The 19,943-nt window shown below is 40.3% G+C and overlaps 1 long non-coding RNA gene across 1 annotated transcript in view; it reads right to left on the reverse strand.

Annotated features, from left to right (window-relative positions):
- The window catches only part of LOC121639526, a 16,186-nt gene extending 5,559 nt beyond the window's left edge, over positions 1 to 10,627 (reverse strand). Inside the window, exons 1-2 of the long non-coding RNA XR_006010182.1 lie at positions 10,615 to 10,627; positions 8,693 to 8,694 (exon numbers count right to left, since the gene is read on the reverse strand). This is a non-coding gene — a long non-coding RNA (uncharacterized LOC121639526). The remainder of the gene's footprint in view (positions 1 to 8,692; positions 8,695 to 10,614) is intronic.
- Between the last annotated feature and the right edge of the window lie 9,316 nt (positions 10,628 to 19,943).

Here is a 19,943-nt window from a genome sequence, read left to right on the forward strand (position 1 = left end):
TTAACCTGTGTGTAACTCTGGTTTCACCTGACTATAAATCTTCTTTTTCATTTGACTGTAACTCCTCTTTTCATCTAACTCCAAACCTCCTTTTTCTTCTGACTGTAACTCTTCTTCTGACCATAACTCTCCTTTTAATCTAACTCCAACTACTTTTTTTTCTGACTCAGTCCCCTCTTCATCTAAGTCCAACCCTCCTTTTCACTCTTGACATTAACTCTTCTTTTATATGTGACTGTAACTCTTCTTTTTCAACTGACTGTAATTCTTCTTTTTCATCTGACTGTAACTCTTTATTTGAACATTACTCCCCTTTTTATCTAACTCCAACCCTCCTTTTTCATCTGACTGTAACTCTTCTTTTTCATCTGACTGTAACTCTTCATCTGACGATACCTCTCCTTTTAATCTAACTCCAACTACTTTTTTATCTGAATGTAACTCCCTTTTTCATCTAACTCTAACTCTGCTTTTTCATCTGACTGTAACTCTTCTTTATCATCTGACTGTGACTCTTTATCTAAACATTACTCATCTTTTCATGTAACTCTAACTCTGCTTTTTGCTCTGACTGTAACTGTTCTTTTTCATCTGACTGTAACTCTCGATCTGACCATAACTCTCATTTTATTCTAACTCCAACCCTCCTTTTTATCTGACAATAACTCTCCTTTAATCTAAATTGAAACTACGTTTTTTCCTCTGACTGTAACTCCCCTGTTCATCTAACTCTAACTCTGCTTTTTTTTCTGACTGTAGCTCCTCTTTTTCATTTGACTGTGACTCTTTATTTGAACATTACTCCCCTTTTCTCCTAATTCCAACCCCCCTTTTTCATCTGACTGTGTCTCTTCTTTGTTATCTGACTGTAACTCTGTGTCTTACCATAACACCCCTTTTCATCTAACTCTAACTCTACTTTTTACTCTGACTGTAACTCTTTTTTTTCATCTGACTGTGACTATCTGAACATTACTCCCCTTTTCATTTAACTCCAATTACTTTTTACTCTGACTGTAACTCAATTTTTCATCGAAGTCTAACTCTGCTTTTTACTCTAAATGTAGCTCTTCTTTTTCAACTGACTGTGACTCTTTATTTGAATATTACTCCCCTTTTCATCTAACTCTAACTCTGCTTTTTGGTCTCTCTGTAACTCTCCTTTTCCATATGTCTGTGTCTCTTTATCTCAACATTACTTCCCTTTTCATCTAACTCTACCTCTGCTTTTTACTCTGACTGTAACTCTTCTTTTTCATCTGACTAAGTCTTCTTTTTCATCTGACTGTGTCTCTTTATCTCAGTATTACTCCTCTTTTCATCTAACTCTGCTTTTTACTCTCTCTGTAACTCTTCTTTTTCATCTGACTGTAATTCTTCCTCTGACCATGACTCCCCTTTTCATCTAACTCTAACTCTGCTTTTTACTCTGACTGTAGCTCTTCTTTTTCATCTGATCGTGACTTTTTATTTGAATATTATTCCCCTTTTCATCTAACTCCAACTACTTTTTACAGTGTAACTCCGATTTACATCTAACTCCAACTACTTTTTACTCTGACCGTAACTCCCCTTTTCATCTAACTCCAACTACTTTTTACTCTGACTGTGACTCCCCTTTTCATCTAACTCTAACTCTGCTTTTTACTCTCTCTGTGACTCTTCTTTTTCATCTGTCTGTGTCTCTTCATCTCAGCATTACTCCCCTTTTCATCTAACCCTAACTCTGGTTTTTACTCCAACCGTCACTCCCCTTTTCATCTAACTCCAACTATTATTACTTTGACTGTAACTCCCCTTTTCATCTAACTCTAACTCTGCTTTTTTCTCTCACTGTAACTGTTCTTTTTCATCTGACTGTAACTCTTCTTTGTTATCTGACTGTAACTCTGTGTCTTACCATAACTCCCCTTTTCATCTAACTCTAACTCTTCTTTTTCATCTGACTGTGTCTCTTTATCTCAGTATTACTCCCCTGTTCATCTACCTCCAACTACTTTTTACTCTGACCGTCACTCCCCTTTTCATCTAACTCCAACTATTATTACTTTGACTGTAACTCCCCTTTTCATCTAACTCTAACTCTGCTTTTTTCTCTCACTGTAACTGTTCTTTTTCATCTGACTGTAACTCTTCTTTGTTATCTGACTGTAACTCTGTGTCTTACCATAACTCCCCTTTTCATCTAACTCTAACTCTTCTTTTTACTCTCACTGTAACTCTTCTTTTTCATCTGATTGTGTCTCTTTATCTCAGTATTACTCACCTTTTCATCTAACTCTAACTCTGCTTTTTACTCTCACTGTAACTCTTCTTTTTCATCTGATTGTGTCCCTTTATCTCAATATTACTCCCCTGTTCATCTAACTCCAACTACTTTTTACTCAGACTATAACTCCCTTTTTCATCGAACTCCAACTACTTTTACTCTGAAGGTAACTCTTCCTTTTCATCTGACTGTAGCTCTTCTTTTTCATCTGACTGTGACTCTGCTTTTTACTCTGACTGTAACTCTTCATCTGACCATAACTCTCCTTTTAATCTAACTCCAACTATTGTTTTTCTCTGACTGTAACTCCCCTTTTTATCTAACTCTAACTCGGCTTTTACTCTCACTGTAACTCTTCTTTTTCATCTGATTGTAACTCTTCTTTTTTGTCTGACTGTAACTCTCTGTCTGACCATAACTCTCTTTTTTATCTAACTCCAACTAATTTTTGCTCTGACCATAACTCCCCTTTTCATCTAACTCCAACTACTCTTTTCTCTGACTGTAACTCCCCTTTTCATCTAACTCTAATTCTTCTCGGCCGCCATCAGAGTCGCTCCAGTCTGCAAAATCCACCAGAGAATCCCAATGCCGCCTTACTAAGTCCTCTGCTCGGAGGAGGTTTCTCAAGGAGGCTGTTCTGAGGCGGTCCAGTGGCCTCCCCGCTCAGACACCTCCAGTGACCGAGCCGCCAGGTCCCGTGGCTGTGCTTGCTCCGTCAGATAATCCGCCTCAGCCTGACAACTGCCCGGGCCAACAACAACATGGCAGTCCATCCAGCACTGATGTACCACCACACTCTCCCTCCCTGCCGCATCCACTCTTTGTCCCGTCCACACTTATAGTTGGTGACTCCATCATTAGAAACATTCGCTTTTTTAATGCAGTCACTCACTGTGTTCCTGGAGCCACAGTACCAATATTACTGATGCAACTCCCATCTCTCCTTAACTCTGTCCCGGCCACAATCAATAGGTTAGTTGTCCATGTTGGTACGAATGACACCACACACCAGCAATCCAAAATAACTAAGAAGGATTTCCGTGAACTTTTTTCTCTCCTTCGTTCCCACGGATTATCCGTGTTTGTCTCTGGCCCTATCCCAACTCTTCACCGGGGCAGTGGCAGGTTCAGCGGAATCTTGTCACTTAATACATGGCTCCAGTCCACGTGCAGATCTCTTAACATGTGTTTTATTGATAGTTTTAATCTGTTCTGGGGGCGTTCATCTTTATTTCGCTCAGACGGTCTGCATCCCAACAAGCTTGGTAGCTGTTTGTTAGCGGCTAATCTGCAACACGCCATGCAGGTTTTCCCACGTGATTGACTATTTACACCACACACCCCCTCAGCACATGCTTCTTCATTGCCTGAAACCATAACACTCAACTGCCCCTTTAGCGCCCCCTGTATGCCTGACACACCACAAACGCGTCCCATAATAATTACCAACCACAACACACTACCTGCACCATTGAGCACTGTATCCCCTGCCAGTGCCCCCTATCAGTACCACCTGGCATCACCACCCACACCTGTTTCTCTCCCCATACAGTCCATAATCATGAACAGAACACAGATACTCAGTAAAAAGTCCCACAGAAACCCTGCTAACCCTTACGTCAATACAGACACTCAACAGGCCACCCAACACACACCCAGTTTCTAAGGACACTCATCCTGGTCCCCTGAATATGGCCCTACTGAACGTCAGATCACTTTTAAAAAAGTCCTTTCTTATAAATGACCTGATTTTAGACAACAGCATTGACTGTATGTTTTTAACAGAGACATGGCTCAGCACAGATGCCCCCATCACCCTAATTGAAGCATCACCACATAACTACATGTTCACACATACGGCCAGGAAAGGCAGAAAGGGTGGTGGGACAGCTTCTATCCTGTCATCTTCCATTGGTTTTAAAGACATTTCGTTTGAAGAATACTCCTCTTTTGAATATCACACCACTGTTATTAGCAGCCCACCTGTCCTTGGAGTAACGGTATATAGACCTCCTGGAAGGTGCCCATCATTCATAACAGACTTTTCAGAGCTGCTTTCAATCATTCACAACCAGTATGAGAGGATTGTTATTTTAGGTGATTTTAATTTGCACATAGATAATCAGTCAGACTCTTTCCCCCAGGACTTTTTAAAACTTTTAGACTATATGAATTATACCCAGCATATCAGAGTACCTACGCACAACAAGGGCCACACATTAGACCTTGTTATTACTTATGGACTATCTACCAACATAACATCAGTTGTTGATTTAGGTATTTCTGACCATTTCTGTGTCTTTTTTAAGGTTGAAGGTTTTATGAAACAAGCTATCCCTGAACAGACTATTAGGAAATGCTGTCTTAATGCTGAAGTGGCTGCAAACTTTACTGATCACCTTCACAGCGCCCCAGCTTTTATTTCACCCTCATCCTGTGATTTTATTGTTGACCATTTTAACAGTAAATTACGTGCTACCCTGGACAAAGTGGCCCCACTAAAACTGAAGAAAGTAACAACAAAACCAGCTCCTCCCTGGAAAACTGAAGATATCAAAAAGTTAAAAAGGAACTGCAGAATAGCAGAGCGGAGGTGGCGAAAAAACAAACTAACAATAAATTATCAAATTCTACATGAACACATGTATTTACAACAAAGCTGTTAGAATATCAAGACAAGCCCACTTCTCCAAACTCATAACTGACAATACAAACAAACCACGTGTTATCTTCTCCACAATCAACCGCCTAATTAACCCTGTTTTTAACAATCCTGCTGATACACCCACTGATGCCATGTGTGAGGAGTTTGCAGCCCACGTCACAGATAAAATAGAGAAAATCAGATCTGACCTGTGTCAACATCACATTGTAGATTTTAAACGGTCTGGGGCTTTGTTTACTTGTGAGGACACACTGGAGAGTTTTGCCCTGGTTGATGCTGCAATGCTTAGGGATGTTGTTTCACAGTTAAGATCTGCAACTTGTTTTTTAGATCCCATCCCTACTGCCTTTTTTAAAACTGTCTGTGGCTCTTGTGAGGAGGATTTACTGAGCATTGTGAATTGCTCTCTCCAGACGGGCGTCTTCCCTTCCTCCCTAAAGACAGCCGTGGTGACCCCTGTTCTGAAGAAGAGCAATTTAGATGCCTCAGTCCTCAACAACTACAGACCAGTATCCAACCTGTCGTTTTAAGCAAAATTTTAGAGAAATCTGTTTTTTATCAGTTAAATTATTTTTTATTTTCACACAATAAATTTGAGAAGTTTCAGTCAGGTTTTAGGACCAATCATAGCACTGAGACGGGACTGGTCAAGGTTGTGAGTGATCTTAGGCTCAATACTGACATGAAAAAAACTCTCTGTCTTAGTGTTGCTTGACCTCAGCGCAGCCTTTGACACAGTTGACCACACTATTCTTTTAAACAGACTCCACGACATGGTTGGCCTCACTGGTACTGTTTTTAACTGGTTTAAATCCTATCTAACAGATAGAGAGTTCTTTGTTAGCATGAAGGAATCCTCGTCCAAGAGCTATAGACTGACCTGTGGTGTACCCCAAGGCTCAGTTTTAGGCCCCACCCTTTTTAATCTTTACATGCTTCCTCTTGGTGATGTCATCAGGAGACACGCCATAAATTTCCACAGCTATGCTGATGACACACAGTTATATGTTGCCGTGACTCCTGATGAGCACGGGCCCATTGATGCCTTGTTAGATTGTATTTTAGATATCAGAGGGTGGATGGCAGAAAACTTCTTGCAGCTCAACCAGGACAAAACAGAAGTTTTAATGATTGGACCTGAAGCTGAGAGAGAGAAACTGGAGGCCAAACTGAAAACAGTAGCACTCAACCATTTTAATCAAGTAAAAAACCTGGGAGTGATTTTAGATGCAGATCTCAGTTTTGAGCCGCATATTAAAAACATAACTAAGACTGCTTTTTATCATCTAAAGAACATCTCCCGCATCAGGCCGTTTCTCTCTCGAGCCAATGCAGAGACACTGATTCATGCTTTTATCACATCAAGATTAGATTACTGCAATGCTCTTCTTTCTGGTCTTCCAAAGAAGTACCTGAACCAGCTGCAGCTTGTACAGAACGCAGCTGCACGTCTGTTGGCAAAGACCAGAAAGAGGGCCCACATGACACCAATTTTAAAGTCTCTGCACTGGCTCCCCGTCAGCTTCAGAATTGATTTTAAGATTCTTTTATTGGTTTTTAAGTCTCTTAATGGTCTTAGCCCACCTTATTTATCTGATTTGCTTTTATCTTATGAGCCCACTAGACCCCTCAGGTCCTCTGGTACTGGCCTTTTAACTGTTCCCAGAGTAAAAACAAAAACCCACAGCGAGTCCTCCTTTTGTTTCTACGGCCCTCATATGTGGAACAGCCTGCCTGAGGACGTGAGGGGAGCACCTAGTGTGGATATTTTTAAAAACAGACTCAAGACCCACCTTTTTAGTTTAGCATTTTAATCCTTTCTTTTATTATTACTATTGTATTTATTCATTTCTTTATTCTTAACACACAGGCTGTATTCAGCTTCTATTTATTTATCATTTATGTATTTGTTTTATCATTCTGATTCTCTTATTTCACGGGTTCTCTTATTTTATGGGTTTTAGCAATATTACTATGACTTTTATATCCAGGGTTGGTTTTTAGATTGTTTTAGATTTGGTTTTACAGTGTTTTATCTCAGTGTTTCCCCCACACCACTAGACCCCAGAATTTATGACAGCGTTTTCTTGGTCCTTTTAACTTCCTTTTAGAGACTTCCTGCTTTGCTGCCGTGCGGACGCTTCCTGCTTTGCTCTCCTTTCTGCTTGCATTTTTCTTCTTTTTTTCTTCTTTTTTCTTATCTTTACCGGCAAGAAATTTAGGAACAAGGACTCCTGGTCACTTATAAATCACTGGAACGAATATATTTTTTGATAAATTTAGTTGATTGCCATCGGAGAACTAGTGGAATGATGTCTCCTAACCCTGCAGTATCAGTGAGCTGCACTGAGTGTGAGCAACTTTCTTTGAGGATAACACAGTTGGAGAGGAGGATTGAAACACTGCAAGACATTCGTGTGAATGAAGAATTTATTGACTCTGTAGTAGCTTCTGTACATGCTACTGAGTTGTCAAATGGATTGAGTCACATCTTCATACGCGAAGGCATGTCGAATGTGGAGCCTCCCGCTACAGACCTGGCTGATACACTTCCCTGGATGTGTTCAAATGACATTGGAATAGCTGAGGAAAATCCCAAACCGGACCATCAGACTGATCTCTCCTTCTGGAACACTGTTGGTGCCAGACCAAAGTCATCAACCCCAGCAAGAACCTGGTCTGATGTTGTTCGTCGCAGAGGTAAATCCAGCAGGAAATTTAAAGCTCCAGCACTCACTCCACCACCTGAAGTCTCACTGCACAATAAATATGATGTGTTGAGTCATATTAAAATGAATGATGATGAATGTAATGCAAGGATATATCAAAATTCAAGAAATAGCCCTAAAACTCAGCCCAGGGCTAACCAGACCAGGAGGAGAGGCCAAAATTCCACAAACAGGAGGACTAGAGAAGCTATCGGCGCTTCCACACAAAAACAAATAGACACAATTCTGATTGGGGACTCTATAACAGCATGTGAGGATGGCAAAGACGGAAAATCTAACACTTTTTGATACATCAGTCAGGGAGCTGACAGAGATGTTGCCGACCATTCTGTCTTCACATCCAGATGGTATGAAGATTATTGTCCACACAGGGTCTTTTGATATTCTGAGGAGGAAAATTGGCTCTGAGATCCTGAAAAAAGACTTTTCTCTGCTGTTGGAGAGACTGTGTCAATTGGGAGCACACCATGTTTACATTTCAGGACCCATTCCTACAGCGGGTAAAGGGATTGAACTTTTCAGTAGTCTTCTTGGCCTGAACACATGGTTATCAAACGCATGTATCACCCATGGGATAAAGTTCATTGATAACTTCAATATCTTTTGGAACTGTAAGGAGCGATTCAGACCTGATGGTGTGCATCCAAATCTAACTGGATGCAGATTACTTGGTGCACACTTGCGTCATGCTGTTGGGACGGCAAACCCAAACATGAGTGTACAGATAAGAGCGAAGGACACAGCAGAGAAGCGATCAACTCCCAGCTCTCCCCCCTCACCAGACCCTCTTCTCCACATCACCCAAGGTCTTAAAAGGATGTCTCTATCCAGGTCTGAACCCCAGCGACCACCATCTACCAAGAAATACAGGGCTCCCCCCCCTCCCCCTCCTCATCCTCCTCTTAGATCATCTGTCCTGGCAGACCAGGGCACGGGAGGAAGTGTAGGTGGTTCACAGAGCAGCAGAATTCACAACAAAGATAACATGCCATGATGCATTCAGGGTCCTTGCTGTAGTTTTGCTACTACTGACAGCTGTTCTGAGATCAAGCCTGGACCCAGTAGGATTCCTGTGTTAGTTAGTAAAATAAGGAATTGAACACGGTCAGTTTGTGGGGTGAATCGATCTAATCTGTTAACTGTACCTTGTATAACTCAGAATACAACAGAGACCAGTGTAAACTTCATAAAGCTAGCTGTACTTAATGTTAGATATCTGTCCAACAAGTCACTGTTAGTTAATGACTTCATCATTTCTCACAGTTTAGATTTTCTTTTTCTGACAGAAACATGGTTAACAGAAGACACAAGTGCTACAGTTCTTAATGAAACAGCACCCCCTCATTTTAGTTTTATGAATAAATGTCGAAACGGGAGGAAAGGGGGAGGAGAAGCTGCCTTATTTAAAGATTCATTCCAGTGTAAAGAAATGTCATTTGGTGATTTTACTTCTTTTGAATATCTTAGTTTTATTTTAAGGGGCATTCCTAAAATCCTATTTCTAATCATCTACAGACGTCCAGGACACTGTGTAAATTTTATTGATGAATTTTCTGAATTATTGTCGGTTATCTCTACTGATTTTAACCATTTCATCTTAACTGGGGATTTTAACATTCACATAGATAACATGATGGATGGTAATGTCAAGGAATTTTGTTCCATATTGGACATGTTTGGTTTGTGGCAACATGTAAAAGAACCGACCCACATTCGAGGTCACATTCTGGACCTGGTTATTTCAAAGGGTGTGGAAATTTTTTCTGTAGCTGTCACTGACTTGGCCTTGTCTGACCATTTTTGTATTTTGTTTGATTTACTGATCACTCAGAATGTTCAACCAACCTGCTTCTCCGTTAGAAAGAGGTACATTAATGAAAGAACAAGTGCTAAGTTTGTGGAGGCCATAGCTATGTTACCAACAACCAGTGCAGAGTCCGTTGATGGACTCCTGGATCATTTCAATCTGAAAATCTTGAATGTAATGGATGCTGTTGCACCGATAAGAATCAAGAGCAACTTGAGCAAACAGAAAACACCATGGAGAAACACCACTGTGGTTACCAGCCTAAAAAGAGAATGCAGAAAAACTGAGTGGAAATGGCGGAAAAATAAACTTCACATTCACTATGAGCTGTACAAACAAAGCCTGCGTAACTATAACAATGAGCTGTGAAAGGCCAGAGAGCTGCATTTATCTGAAATGATTAACAGGAATGTCAACAATTCTCGCACTCTGTTTGCTATGATTGAAAAACTTACTAATCCTCCTAAACAGATAAGCCCTGAGCTCCTTTCCACTGAGAAATGCAACCAATTTGCAAACTTTTTTTAGCCAAAAAATTAAAACAATAAGGCAAAATATTAATTCCACACAGTCAAACAAGAAAATTAGTCTGTGCCTAAAACCTGGAAACAATTCTGCTGTCATGTCGCAATTTAAAATGGTGAATTTAAAAGTCCTACAAGAAACAGTTTGGCATTTGAAATCAACAACATGCACTCTGGACATGATACCATCCGACTTTTTAAAAACAGTTTTTACCTCAGTAGAAAGTGATCTTCTACTGATAGTTAACAGCTCACTGGCATCAGGCATTTTTCCCAAGTCACTAAAGATCGCTGCTATTAAGCCACTCCTAAAGAAAAGGACTCTAGACGCCTCTATAATGAACAACTATAGACCTGTCTCTAACCTCTCTTTTATTTCCAAGATTATTGAAAAAGTTGTATTTCACCAGCTTCATGACTTTTTAAATGAAAGTGGAAATCTTGATAAATTTCAGTCCGGCTTCCGACCTCATCACAGCACTGAAACAGCTCTGGTCAAAGTGTTAAATGACATTAGGTTGAATACCGATTCTGGTCAAGTATCAGTCCTGGTTCTGTTGGATCTCAGTGCTGCGTTTGATACTGTAGATCACAGAATCCACAGAGCGGTCCTTAACTGGTTCAGGTCCTATTTAGAAGGCCGGAGTTATTTTGTTACGATCAGCAGCTATGAATCCGAGCGAGTGGCCATGACTTTTGGAGTCCCCCAGGGGTCAGTCCTTGGAACCCTTCTGTTCAACTTGTATATGCTCCCTTTGGGTCAAATATTACAGAACTATAGCATTAGTTATCAAAGTTATGCAGATGATACACAACTTTATGTGTCTCTGTCACCAGATGACTGCAGTCCAATAGACTTAATGTGTCAGTGTCTGGAGCAAATAAACACCTGGATGAGGGAGAATTTTCTACAATTAAATGAAGACAAAACTGAGATTATTCTGTTTGGTAGCAAAGAGAAGAGGGACAGCATTGGCAAACACCTGGAGACTCGGGCTTTTAAAATCACCAACCAAGTTCGTAACCTGGGAGTGTTGATAGACTCAGATCTGACTTTCAGCAGCCACATCAAAGCTGTCACTAAGACAGCTTTTTACCAGCTCAGAAACATCAACAGAATTAAAAGTTTAGTCTCCCAGAAAAACCAAGAGAAACTCATCCATGCGTTCATCTCCAGTAGACTGGATTACTGTAATGGTCTTTTAACAGGACTTCCTAAAAAGAGCATTAAACATCTGCAGCTCATCCAGAACACTGCTGCTAGAGTTTTAACCAGGACTAAGAGATCTGAACACATCACACCAGTTTTGAAATCTTTACACTGGCTTCCAGTCAGTCACAGAATAGATTTTAAAACCCTTCTGCTTGTTTACAAATCCCAGAATGGTTTAGGCCCAGAATACATCTGTGATATGTTCAGAGAATATAAACCTAGCAGAGCTCTTAGGTCCAAAGACTCTGGTCAACTAGTCCAGGCCAGAGTCCAGACTAAACATGGAGAAGCAGCATTTAGCTGTTATGCTGCAAACAAATGGAACAAACTGCCAGTGGAGATTAAACTTTCCCCAAATGTAGACATTTTTAAATCCAGGTTAAAAACATTTCTTTTTTCATGTGCCTATGCATGAAATCTGCACGGTAACTTTTTTTTTTTTTTTTTTTTTTTTTTAAATTATCTTGCTTTTAATCATTTTAATGTAATTTATTATTTTATTGTGATTATGTGTTGATTATGTGTTGATGCCTTTCACTATTCTAAATATCTGTAATATCTTTGTTTTATGTAAAGCACTTTGAATTGTCCTGTACATGAAATGTGCTATATAAATAAACTGCCTTGCCTTGCCTTACCCTCTGTGATGTGTGTGTGTTTGATGGGAAGGGGTGGGGGATGGGCATGCTGCTATTGGGTTGGGGTTCTGGGGGATTTTACTCTCTGTAAAGCACCTTGAGTTGCTATTTCTATGTATGAAAGGTGCTATATAAATAAAGTACTTATAACTTACTTATAACTTATTAACGGCTCTCACCTGTTTTTAATCAGTTAAATTTGTTGAGATTTAAGGTCATTATCGCTACACATGTGCAAATATGACACACAAACTACCAGATCTCAGCAACTTATTGTATTAAATAAATATGCTGTATTGAACATTTCCAAATATCTAAGAAAATGTTTAATTGTTGAAGATGTGTTATTTCAAAGTTGCAGTGCATACTGTTGATTAAAGGTATGATAAACAGATGCCAAATACAGATGAATTTACACTTTCTACAAAAAAATTCACACTTATTGAATTTTGAAAATTAAGAAAGTTAAATTCATCATTCCAATAATGTACTTGTTCTTGAACTAAAACAAAAGGGACAAGCTAGGATTTTTAAAATGAGCTTTAGTAATAAATTATACAAAAACAAAACAATTCAGTAGAACATGAAACAGTAAAAAACAAAAAAGCAAACAAACAATTGAAACAAGACAAAACGGGTTTTAAAAGTAATTAATGGAATTAAATGTGACTGGTTCACTCCAGTTCTACCCTAAACCTCCAGGTCTTTAGGAGGGATCCTTACAAGGTGTAATGATAGAAAAAGCAAAGTATTTATTATAAACACTAATGATTAAAACAATAATTATAACCATCACAACCCCAACAAGATCACCATGAAATGGATGAATCTTGGTGATCTGTAAGAGGAAGAAAATGTCACTTAGATCAGTTAACTCCTGTAGACCCACTATTGGAAACTGCTTAATCCGGGCACCCCTAAAACAAAGACACGCGCATGAAACAAAACATTCTCCCTGACAACACACACACAACTGAGTAAGACACATGAAACAAACAAACTGAAAAGAACAAAAAGGGGGAGGAACAGCCTCTTCAGCTGATGGCTGGATCGGTAAACCCCCTACATGAAAATCCAGAGGCAGCACAGGAACCAAACAATTGGGTTGATTTGTCAGCTTAATAAAATAACCAGAAAAAAGCTAACCATAGGGGCGTAGAGCTCAAGATCCGACAGGACCCGATGGGTTCTGTTCTGTGGAAGATGTTGAAATGGATGCTGAGGGGGTGAAACGGATGTTAGCCTCTGGCGATTACGTTTTGATTCTACCTAAAACAAAAGCAAAGTCGGAGGTGTGGAAAAGTTTTGACCATGTGTATAACGACAGTAATGAGCCAGCGGGTTATGTGAAATGCAAAAGATGCAACATTCTGTTGAAATATGACAGCAAAACAACAGGGAATTCATCGCTGACAAGGCCTGTTGATCAAAGCTGTTCAACACCTGCCAGTGCCCAGGATCAACATAAAATCACATCCTTTGGTCCAGCATCAAAACCCATCCCTGCAAAGGTGAAACAAGCGGTGACAGAGAAATGTGTCAGCTTTTTGCTGTAAAGACATTAGGCCTTTTAATATCGTAAATGGACAGGGGTTTGAAGAGCTGGTGCAAGAGCTAATTAATGTCAGGGCTGTGTATGGGAGAGTTCCAGTAAACTGTTATTTCCCGTGAAGTGACAATTGCAAATAGGTGCACTGGAATGGCAGAAGAAAAGAGGGAAGCTTTAGTACAGAAACTTAAGTCTTTGTTGAAGGATGGCGCAGTAGCAATGACCACTGACATGAACCATGGTGAATAAAACCATGACAACTACAATGTTCCATTTGGAAGAGGCAAAGACTGGAGAAAATATCAGATGGGAAATACTGAAGGTACAAAGCATGGCCTTGATGCTTCCTCTCTCAGCAAAATTGTATGGGTGACTGATGAGGGGGCAAATTTTGAATTAGCTCGGCGGCCATACCAGAGATTAGACTGCATTGACCATGTCATTAAAACGGTACTGTGTCATGAACTCAACATTGCAGAGTTATCCAAAGCTGACGGGGCTCCGGACAAGGGAGATACGATTTCTGCAGCTAAATCATTAGTGAGGTATGTTAAACAGTCTGGACTGGCTGTGCAGTTGTCAACAACATTGCTGCAATCCCGGCATGTAGCAGCAGCAGTGAAAAGGTGTTCAGTGCTGGTGGTGGATGCACCATCTGTGAGCGCAGGACTGTGCTGAAGCGTCTACAGTGGATTCCAGGCCCGGACTGGCCGTCGGGACCAGCGGGACCTTTCCCAGTAGCCTTGGGTTTTAAGTGGCCTAACTGAGGGGGGGACAAAACAAACAAACAAACAAAAAAGAGGTAGAGGCTGCTACCTTACTGTCTAAATGTTGTAAATGTTGCATTGGTTTGTTGTTTTATTATTAAACCTCACATCAGCCCAAACACAGAACTACACATATATGCTACAGTTTGTATACACTAGCTCATATTTGGGGTTTCCTGGTATAACCTGAATAAAATAAATAATTAGTTAATTATTTGTGTTGTAATAAACTGACAGGTGGATATTTTAATATTTGGCTGCTTGGCTATAACAGTCTGTCCTCATATTGTACTTATATAAGTTTGGTAAAGCTTATTTACTTAATTGACAATACAGAGTTCAGCATTTTATTTTCTGTTGTATTCGTGGCATGTATGTTTATGTATCTGAAATGCAACACCTTTTTGTCCTCCTGAACTAGAGAGCCAAGTTTAGTTAAGCTATGTATATTTTATTTTACATACAAAACACTTTATTTTTAATATTACCAGTTGCTTGTTTATTTCTGTACCTGAAATACGTCACCTGCTAACCTTCTAAGTCAAAAATATGTGTGGCTGTGTGGAAATTATTGTTTTTGTTTCAATGTTTAAAACCTCACTAAAAGTTGTATGAGGTTAAGCGGCATTGACTTGTCTCATTTGATCATTGAATTGTATATTTAAAGAACTTAAATTACTTCACGCTGTTATCAAATTGCTTGTTTTATGTAATGAAATATTTGGTGGGTTCTGCTGAGCCAAACATGCCTCTACAGCTGGGCTGAAAAAGTTTGGGAACCCTTGATAAGGTGGGACAGTGTCTTTTCTTTTTAAGTTGAGTCAACTTTCTCATTTTCTATAAAATTTATTATTGTAATCTGGCATAGAAAAATGAACAAAATAAAAATAAAAGTCATGTTGTTCAGCTCATCAGGAATCCTGCTGTGCTGTTGTACTGAACCTTGTGGGGAGTGAAAAGCTCTGAACTGGTGGCTTTTAGTTTTGTGCTCATGGCTGTTAAATATACATTTGATTTGAATTTGAAATAGAATAATGGGCTTTTGATGATTACTTACCCATATGTAGGTGCATGGATTTGTGATTGTGCACACATAGGTGTGAGCATATGTGTGCAGTATATGAGTAGGGGGGTGGCTGGAGTGAGTGACTTTTGTCCCAGTCTGGCCCTGATGGAATCAATCATTTTCCTCCACGAAAACATGTAGCTTAATATTGGTGAGTAAAGAATTAATTGAGTCTTAAATGCATAATGTAGACAGACTATAAATACTAACGTTAGTTGCCTATTATCCTTTTGTTAAATTTCAGATGCTGTTAACTGTCTCATTGCAGCTGGACTGTGGAGAAAGACCGAAGCAAATCCTGTGAAGCTTGTGTTTTAGGCTATGTCCACATGGCACTGCAGCCGGTTCAGATATGAAAACGGTAGCAAAAACTAGTAGAAAGGCTTCAACATCCCCACGACACCGCTGTAGTACATACTACAGGCTGTGGGGGATGCTCAAAAGCTAGAGCAAAGCAATGTGTGCACAGATAAAGGCTCACTGCGTGTTGCAGGAAGTTCACATCGAAAGCAGAGAAGAGAAGATGGCTGAGGATTCACTGTGAAGCAAAGGAGAAACATTTCTTTGGACCAATGAAGAAGTTGAGCTTCTTCTTTAAAAAATGCTTGACTACAGAGCATAAAAAACTTGAGGAAGGGTGGATTGGGAATTGGCACGTGTTCGTCACATTGACGTCATATCCTCGAGTTGTGCGGCTTCGCTGTCCGCACAGCACTGCAGACTGTAGAGGACTCAAACCGATCCACGTTGGTACGTGGCTTCAGACATGGTTGGTTTCATGGAGGCTAATCCCTGGCTGCGTGGGGATGAAAGGGTGGTTTGCTAAAATACTTTTGCAGTTTTGCTGCAATCCGGCGTCGTGGGGACAGCTGCTTAGTGTTACTGCCAAACATCCATCTTAACTTACAATTTAACTGGATTTCATTTGTTAAGAAAGACTCGTTTCTGTTGGCATGTTGGCCTTTTCATATTTGCATTGGTGATTGTGGAGAGAAGTGGCCGGCTACAAGCAAATCAACAATATTAATGGAGGACTTATTTTGTTTTTTGTTCTAACTCCCAAGTGGTATATAGCCTATATTAGTCATGAATAAATTATGTTAAAAATGTATAAATAACTCATTACTGACAAAAGGCAAAAGAGCTGTGTGCGTGTGTGCATATTTGAATAGTGTCGGGCTGTAAAGGGTTTTGGTTTTTAAAAAGCTGTCAGTCAAAATGTTGGGCTCGGGACTTGTAGGACATAACTTTTAAAGCCTGATTAGAGCTGTAACTTACAGAACATTATGGGTTCTTTAAGTTATCGTAATTGGCGCAAAGTCATTAGTTAGCTTCAGTGGAGTAGCAGCAGACTGACACCTTCAGAGAATGGACATCAGAAAGTGGTCCCATGATAACGTGAAGAAAGGAGCATACATCAGGTGTCACACAGCAAGAATCAACCACTTCCAGCAGTTTGGATGATTCCAGCAATGTGATGGGACTTAGCAAGATAGTAACCATAGCAACCACAGGTACATGTGTCCATCTTCTCCTCTTCCTCTGGAGCATCGTCTGCAGCTGAAGTCTCAGTCCGACTCGTCCTTACTAAGTGTAGTAAGTCACAATTACATTTTTAGTATGTCCGGTTTCTGTCTGCTGCAGATGTTTCCTGATGTTTTACAGAGTTTTACATTTATTCATTCATTTATTAATCATGTTCACACTGAATGTTCCTATATGACACTTATTGTTCAATATTTTATCCATTGTGCATTGTTCATTGTGTTCTGTTCTGCTAAAAGTTCACTAAAAGGACAAAGTGACCCCGATCTCCAGTCTCCTCAGAACTCTGATAGTGGGTGTGTAAACGCCCTGGTAAGGGTGAGAATAAGTTAAGAACACACGGACACCAGCGTTCCTCGGTTCCTGCATGTATTAACTAGAGTGAGGAAACGGGGTGCCTCACTACACAGCTCAGTGGTCCCAAACTCCCCCTGCTGGCGCCCTCTGGTTACTGCATTAATTGCACTGGTTTTATCTCAAACACCAACAATCTTACCAATCAAAACCTCTTTTAAATGTGATCTCAGCATTTAACTCCATTTCTCATTTGAGTTTCATTTCAATCCTCTACAGGTGCAGGCTGGTCCTTGTGAAGACGCAGATCTGGAACATAACCTTTTGAAGATAACATAGGTTGTTTACAACACCAATCTACAGGTTTACGCACCCACTCCAGATTCTGAGAAAGGATGGCTTCACTCTGTCTCCACCTTATCTGGTCAGAGTGACCCCCACTTATCAACAGAAAGGTATAACATACGTGCTGAGTCTATTTTTGATGGAATACACACCCAGAACGCCTCAAACTCAGCAGTTCAAATACGGGCACACAGCAAATCGGAGACGGCAGCAGTCTAAAAGCTTTCAAAATCAAAACCCTCGTGCGTATTTGCTCTGCTGAACTATGTACACATGATGTCATTAATTGTTCAGGGTGTCTCAGTTTTTTTTTTCATCATGGATGACGAGACATTTATCCTGGAAATGGAGAATCACAAGTTTCTCCACTTCTCCTGTGATTTCTTGATCCAGCTAGGTGGGCTGCTCCGCAGCTGACACGCTCCCAGTGTGCATTGACCCACCATAGAGTGTGGAATGAAACCGGGGCGCAGCCGGAATGCGGCGCACATGCACCCAGTGTAAATTGGGGGTTAGACTCCCTTATTATACCAGAGGAAGCTCTTGGCTCAAGGAGTGGTTTACCTTGTAGGAAGTCTATTTCCAGGAAGTTGGAATGTGTTCCTCTCTTTGTTTGTACTGGATACCAGGTGCCATGGGCCACTAAAAAAACCAAGGATGCTATTTGTGATGTTTCGTGTCATTCTTGAATCTTTTGGAGTCACAACTAGTCTTGTTCTGGCTATAATGATAATCTGGAACCCTATTATTACGTGGGTTCTTTCTTTGTTGCCCTGCTCTGACTGTTGTGGATGACTTGTGTGATTGATTGGATTGCTGGACTCCAGCTGGAAAAACTAATCAGTTTTGTATCTTGCACACTGGCACCAGCCAAGAAGAAATACTCAAAGCTGGATAAAGAAGGCTTGGCTATGATATTTGGAATTACAAAGCTCCATAAATACCTCTATAATCAAACCTTTACAATTGTAACTGACCACAAGCCCCTGATTTCCCTGTTCATTGAGACTAAACCTGTTCCTCAGATGGGGTCCTGACGTATTCAGCGTTGGTCTGTATGGCTCAGAGCTTATGGATACAACATTGATTATATGTCTGGATGACAGCATGTAAATGTAGATGCTCTAAGTATGTTGACCTTGCCAGAGACATTACATGCTAAGGACGAGGAGGATCTGGTACTGATGTTGGATAGGCCAGTGACCAAAGACCAAGTAAAACATTAGGACCACTAAAGATGTCACAATGTCCCATGTGGATGAGCATGTGTAGAAAGGATGGCCTGTGTCAGTGGAGTTATTACAACTAAAGTGATAATCTAACGTAAAAAAAAGTGAAGAAAAAGTTGTAAAAGAAGCAGCCAATGATGTATTTTATCAGCAGGTGTTTACTTTGGGTGATGCTGCTGTAGGACTTTTATCACTGCTCCACAAATAATCACTTCAACGATCAAAGGAAAAATCTGTTTTTCTTCATTAATGTTGGCTGTTTAACTTCAGTCGTCACATCTGCTGGTTTTATCACCATGGAGATGGTTAGTGAGATGATGATATATGAATTCTGAATTATGATCTAGAACATGGTAGAAATACATTACATGCTGCATTCACTGACCATTGGACATCTGACGTTTACCCAAGGGAAGGTCAGTGAATATTTATAGTACAGTGTGTGCCGAATTATTAGGCAAGTTGTATTTTTGGGGATTAATGTTATTATAGAACAACAACTATGTTTGCAATGAACACAAAAGACTCATAAATATCAAAGCTGAATATTTTTGGAAGTTGGAGTGGGGTTTATTTAGTTTTAGTATCTTAGGAGGATATCTGTGTGTGCAGGTGACTATTACTGTGCATAATTATTAGGCAACTTAACAAAAACCAAATATATACCCATTTCACTTATTTATTTTCACCAGGGAAACCAATATAACACCTCAAAATTTACAAATATACATTTCTGGCATTCAAAAACAAAACAAGAAAAAATCAGTGACCAATATAACCACCTTTCTTTGCGAGGACACTCAAAAACCTGCCATCCATAGATTCTGTCAGTGTCTTGATCTGTGTACGATCAACATTGCGTGCAGCAGCAACCACAGCCTCCCAGACACTGTTCAGAGAGGTGTACTGTTTTCCCTCCCTGTAGATCTCACATTTGATGAGGGCCCACAGGTTCTCTATGGGGTTAAGATCAGGTGAACAAGGAGGCCATGTCACTATTTTTTCTTCTTTTAGACCTTTTCTGGCCAGCCACGCAGTGGAGTACTTGGATGCGTGTGGTGGAGCATTGTCCTGCATGAAAATCATGTTTTTCTTGAACGATGCTGACTTCTTCCTGTACCACTGCTTGAAGAAGGTGTCTTCCAGAAACTGGCAGTAGGACTGGGAGTTGAGCTTGACCCCATCCTCAACCCAAAAAGGTCCCACAAGCTCATCTTTGATGATACCAGCCCATACCAGTATCCCACCTCCACCTTGCTGGCGTCTGAGTCGGAGTGGAGCTCTCTGCCCTGTACTGATC

The sequence above is a fragment of the Melanotaenia boesemani genome, chromosome 1 (assembly GCF_017639745.1).
Source record: "Melanotaenia boesemani isolate fMelBoe1 chromosome 1, fMelBoe1.pri, whole genome shotgun sequence".
Lineage (NCBI taxonomy): Eukaryota > Metazoa > Chordata > Actinopteri > Atheriniformes > Melanotaeniidae > Melanotaenia > Melanotaenia boesemani.